Raw genomic sequence first — 6,296 nt, 5'->3', positions numbered from 1 at the left:
CAAAAAGTAGCATCAACAAAGATTGATTAATAAAGATTAACAATATTATTTATATTTTTAAATTATTAATATTTATTTAATATTTGAAATCAAATTTATATTTTGTGATTAGTGAAATAATTTATTCAAAATAATAAAATTAAAATTTAATAATTTTTTTATCTCAACAAAATGATTAAAAAAAATTGGAAAGGGATTTAAATTTAATTTGTTTTGAATATCATAGATATGTTGATTGAAATACTTTCCTATTAAACAGTGATATATAATTTAAGAAACAGAAAATGCATTAATTAAAACAATTTAGCATTGATTATATGATATATTCCCTATCATAACAGGTCATCACCCAAATTATTTATTACTTAGTTCTACTGAAAATATGGATATCAGTTCGCTAATATAAAATTATTATTGTTATTTGTTTAAAGTATGTGTTAACATTTTTCAAGTAAAATTTAATAACGTTGGATCTAACTATTCATCAGAACTAGACCAAATTGTTATTAATTAGATTAATATAATTTAAATCATCTAAAAATTTGAAAATTTTAAATAAATTAAAGACACTAAAAAAATTATTATCTGCTTATAAATTCGATCTAAACCTCCCAGGTGAACATAGTTTCAACAACCCAAAATTTATCACACTACAAGTAGAAATATGGAATAACTATGGAATAGAAATCAATTTTAAAAATAAAAAATAATTAATTATTATATTAATTAAATTATAAATTATTTTAATAATTAAAGTTATTGATAAATAATTTATAAATTAATATTTAATTAGTTATCAAACTATCAAATTTAAAATGTAAATAATTAGTAGTTAAAATCTTGTTAGTTAATTAAATACCAATTTAAAAATTATTATTAATAATAAAAATTAATTTAAAAACTAATAATTTTTTTAATCTTTAAAATAATTTTTAAATATATATTATTTTTAAAATTGATTTTTATTTAATGTCCCTCCAAAATTATTAATATAGTTTAAGAGTAAAAAAACAGTTTATATACAATTTTTCTTCTATCAAAACAATTTTAAAAGATAAAATTATAATAAAACATCAACTTTCAAAATAAATAAAAATTCAAATACGATGATATTGAGTAGCTCACTTCAAGTCAAAATAATTTTAAAAAAATAAAATTATAATAAAACATCAACTTCCAAAATAAATAACCATTCAAATACGATTGACTTATCTCTCACTTCAAGTAAAAAAAAAAAAAGGCAGAAAAACTGAATGTTTTTGTTTCTTATTATTACGTGAAAAATCACGCACGGTGCCAAACAAACACGCTTTAAGGCGCAGAATGACAATGCAAAACGCGAATTAGATCTTCGTTTCGGTGTGTGAACACTGGGAAGTGGCAGTGGCTAGCGTGTTGTGTAGGATAAGTTATAAGAAGTTCATTGAGGTCAATGGGTAACTAGAATCACAAAATTAATGTTGAAAAAACTGTTCAGAAAAATACTTATTATAAAATTTCATTTTCGTATTTATCGGTATATTTTTTACTGTTAATTAAATAAAACATTAAGAACTACTTAATTTTAAAATAATCATTATAAAAAAAACAATTAAATTATAGTTATGAAGAATAACTTTTTCACGTGAAACCTTTTGCTTCCACCGTTCCCTTCTCTGCCATCTTTAAATTCCTTTATCAGTCACTTTAATCTTTTGTGTCACCACAATCCAACTTTCTTTCCTTTCTAAGGAAATACCTTTTCACACCATTATTCAAAAAATAAATCTACCCTATAACTATTTTTCCAAATAAAATTTTATATTATAATTAAATAATAATTTCTTTAAATATAAAATAAATGTAAATTACATTTATGAGTACTATGCCTGCTTTTTAAACTTTTTTGTCTTGCATGTTTTTTTTTCCCTTTTGTGTGTTGCAACCATAGGCACACAGGTGTTGCACATGTCAAATGACACCGATTTAGCATTGCTTGCCTCAACACTAAGGTTTTTTTCTTCCCGGACCTTCATAATTTTTAAAGATAAAAAAGTGATTTTTATATTATTTGTTCAGAAAATCTTTTATAACAAGCTTTATCAACACATGATTTCTATACCATGATTTTTAGAAGAATTCTCAAACATGATTTTTAGAAGAGACTTTTCGAAATAAATTTTTCTGAACACATAAAATACATTTTGCAATGAAATTTGTAGAACAAAATTTGTAGAACATATGCGATACATTTTGAAAAGGACTTTCTAAAACGAATTTTCTTGAACAAGTTTTTTAGAATAAAATTTTCAAACACAAACTCTTCAAAACGTAAATAATAATTTTTGTAACAAGTTTTTCAAACATATAAAATGAATTCTGAAAAAAGTTTTTGAAATAAAATTTCTAAAACAACTTTTTCAAAACGTAAATGATAACTTCTAGAACAAGTTTTTTTTTTTTTCTCTTTTTCTATCTCTCCAAAAGTGCAACACCATATGGATAATGAAGTTATAGGTGGCGAAAGAAGTGGCAGCGATGGAGGAAATGAAAGCAGAATGGTGAACAATGAAGAATATTTTAATTTTTTTTTCTTAATTTGGAGGTGTAGTTATTAATTATTAAAGTGCTGAGAGCAAATTTGGTTTGTAATTTGCACTGCCTAATGAAATAGTACCTTGGTAATCCCTTTTGGACATCTTTATTTTCTGTTTGTTTCTTATGATAAAGAGTACCTCAATCTTTTATGAAGAGGGCAAGAGAAACAATTCGGGCTAAAAAATGATTTTTTATATGGATTAAAATTAGGCAATTGTTTCTGCATTCAATTATTTTTTACTTGCACCCAATCAGCTCTCAAATTTCTAAAATTGTCTTGAAATTGAAAATTCAGAATTAAAAAATACATTAAAAAAATCCAAAATATATATAAGAAAATTATATAAGATGGTAAGAAAAATGAAGATGTGTTTATTCTTTTGCGTGTATTTACATCGCTCCGTGTATAGGAAAAATATATACAAGTGTATGGTGTTGAAGATGGGAAGCTTTAATGTGCCAAATCCAAGTGAAGCCTCAAGCTGGGTGATGTTTTAGGTTTAGGTTTTGGTTTGGGGTTTAGAATCTTTGTAAGATCAGTTTTGAATCTCAGACAAAGCTCATTTCAATCAGTTTTAGAGATTAAAGTGTTTTTCCATGCAAAGGGAAAAACAACCGACTAAAATGTCGAGATAATCGGTTGTTTGTAACTTAGCTGGCAAAGAAGGTTTTAAAACTGTTTTATAACTGACAAGAGCATTCAACGGTTAATTTGTGGTTTTAACCGATTAAATGTGTGTGCTTGTAACAGTTTTTTGAAAATATGTTTTTAACTGATTTGCTCCAACGTTAGCATTTCGAGTATTATAAATATGTGTTTGGTTCAAACGTTTAAAAGAATTGATGAAAGTGATTAAGATTGATGAAACAAAAATCTTTTGATACTCTGAGTTGAGACTGATTTGAGAGATTACCAAAACTGTCTGTGAAAAGGTTTCAACCAAGTTGTTTAGCAAGATTGCCTTGTGCTTTGTTGTCTTTGAAAGAACTGATCAATAGGGTGTTGGTGTTGTGCGTCTTACCAGGTGTTTTCTAATCTTGTTCAAGTTCTTGTAATTGTTCATGTAACTTTCTGTATAATTGTGTAAAATCCTGTAAAGTCAGTGGGATTCTGGCTTGAGGTGGTTGTTGTGTGCAAGAAGGGTGAGTAGGCTTTGTGGGATTCAAAGTCACCTTCTTGTGTGTGGTGTTTGTGTAATCTGTGATTGATTGCATAGTGAAAACTCAGTGGTTTGACTGAGGACTAGATGTAGCTCTGTGATTGAATGAACCAGTATAATCTTTGTGTGTAATTCTCTCTATCTCATCTCCTATTAAACTGTTTGTATTTTCCGTTGTCATAAACAACCAGTTAAATCGTAACTTTAATCGATTAAATTTCTAATTCCAGTTGTTGTTTGGCTATTGAATTGGTTTTCTGAACTGCTTTTGTGTGTTGTTTGTTAAAGCTTCATTCTTAGCAAAGTATTTGCGAAAAGAGTTTGAAAACAATTCCCCCCCCCCCCTCTCCTCTTGTTGTAGCCATCAAACCTAACAATTGGCATCAAGAGCAGGTTCTTGAAAGTTATTCAAGTTTTTTATTTTTAGTTTTTGAAAATCTTTTGATGGTTGATAAAATGCCCTTTGGGGAAGGAGCCTCAATAAACAGACCACCTTTGTTTTGTGGAGTTAATTACCAATTCTGAAAAGTTAGAACGAAGATTTTTATACATTCAACTGACAAAGGCATTTGGGAATCAATTGAAAATGGTCCTTTTGTACCTCAAGTTAAGAAAGATGATGTTTTAGTTGATAAACCTTCATCTGAATGGACAGAGGCAGAATCTAAGAAAGCTAAATTTGATTGGATAGCTAAGAACATTATAACATCTGCTTTGAGTAGTGATGAATTTTTCAGGGTTTCGCAATGTAGCTCAGCCAAAGAAATGTGGGACATCTTAGAGGTCACACATGAAGGCACAAATGATGTAAAGAGAGCTAGGAAACATGCTCTAATCCAAGAGTATGCACTCTTCAGAATGCAGAAGGGGGAATCAATATGTGATGTGCAAAAGAGGTTCTCTCATATTGTGAATCACCTCATAAGTCTTGGCAAGAAGTTTGATGAAGAGGAACTCAACATCAAGGTGTTGAAGTGTCTTGACAGAACATGGCAACCAAAGGTGACTGCCATTTCAGAATCAAAGGATCTCTCCTCATTGACTATGGCATCTCTTTTTGGCAAACTAAGAGAGCATGAAATGGAGATTCAAAGGTTTGTTGTTCAAGAGAGTGAAGACAAGCATAACAAGAGCATAGCACTCAAAGCTAGCAAACAACAACATGTTTCCCGTGAAAGTGAAGAGGAAAACATAAGCTTGTTGTCAAGAAAATTCAGCAAGTTCTTGAGAAAGAAACAAGCTTCTCAAAGGTATGACTCAAAGAAACCTAGTGAATTCAATTCTAACAAGTATACCTGTTATGGTTGTGGTGAACAGGGACATATTAAGTCTGAATGTCCAAATATTGAAGTCAAAGAAAATGGAGACTTCAAAAGGGAGAAAAAGGGAAAAACAAAGAAAGCTTATATAGCATGGGATGACAATGATGCCTCATCCTCAAGCTCTTCAGATGATGAGGAAGCAAATCTGTGTCTTCTAGCATCAGTAACAAGTAGTGTAGGTTCTACTTCAACAAGTAAAGGTACCACCTATGATCAATTGCTTAATGTTTTTTATGAAACTCATGATGAAGTCAACTGATTAGCCCTTTCTCTCTACTGGTTGAAAGGATTAAATAACTGGTTAGAAAATAAAGTTAAGGATCTTGAGAAAGAGTTGTACAACACCAAAGAAGATTTAGAACATCTGGATTTAATCTACAAGAATTCTTCTTGTAGTTGTGAAAAAATGAATTGTGAAAATTGTGAACTTCTTGAAGAGAAGGTTTGTTATCTTTTGAAAACCTTGGACAAGCTTACAACTGGAAGGTCCAACTTTGAAGATATTTTAGCCTCACAGAAATGTGTGTTTGGAAAATCAGGTTTGGGATTTTATCCCCAAAGCAAAGAGAAAAGAATTGCAAAACCTTTTTCAAATTTTCCAGAAAAACAATCGGTTAAAAAATTGTTTCAACCAGTTGTTACATGTTTCTATTGCATGAAGAAAGGTCATTCTGTCAGGTATTGCAGGTTTTGTAAATCTCTTGTACCTAAAGGCATCTATAAGTGGATTTCAAGATATATTTTCAATACAAAAGATAAATCTAACACTGAAGGTCCCAAATTTTTCAAGGGATCAAATCTTAAGATTTGACAAAGTTCTATTTTGCAGATTTATGATTTCTTTTGAAAGGTTCAACAAGGACTGGATGTTTTGTACTTGTCAACATATCAGGATCTTGTGCTGATTTCCTTGAGCTTCTGTAATTAGAAAATCAGTAATCTATGGATTTAAACTCTTATTCTTTGTTAAGAGTTATAAATGTACGAAATTCAGTTCAATATGCTGCTTTGTGTCTCTACGAATGATTTCTATGTGCTCCATCTTCTCTGCTTATGTTTTATAGCTTGCAATTATATGAAAACCTAATAATTACATGCAACATGTGTTTCTGGTTTAAAATAATGTTTTTTTTTTCAGAACAAAAATTTAAACGATTGTTTCCTCGAAATAACCGATTATTTCTGTCAGGTAAGCTCTGGATGGATCTATTTTTTTATTTTTTTAATTCTGGGTTTT

This window comes from Phaseolus vulgaris, chromosome 2, assembly GCF_051622355.1.
Source record: "Phaseolus vulgaris cultivar YP4 chromosome 2, ASM5162235v1, whole genome shotgun sequence".
Classification (NCBI taxonomy): domain Eukaryota; kingdom Viridiplantae; phylum Streptophyta; class Magnoliopsida; order Fabales; family Fabaceae; genus Phaseolus; species Phaseolus vulgaris.
Note: the sequence above shows the minus strand (reverse complement) of the source record.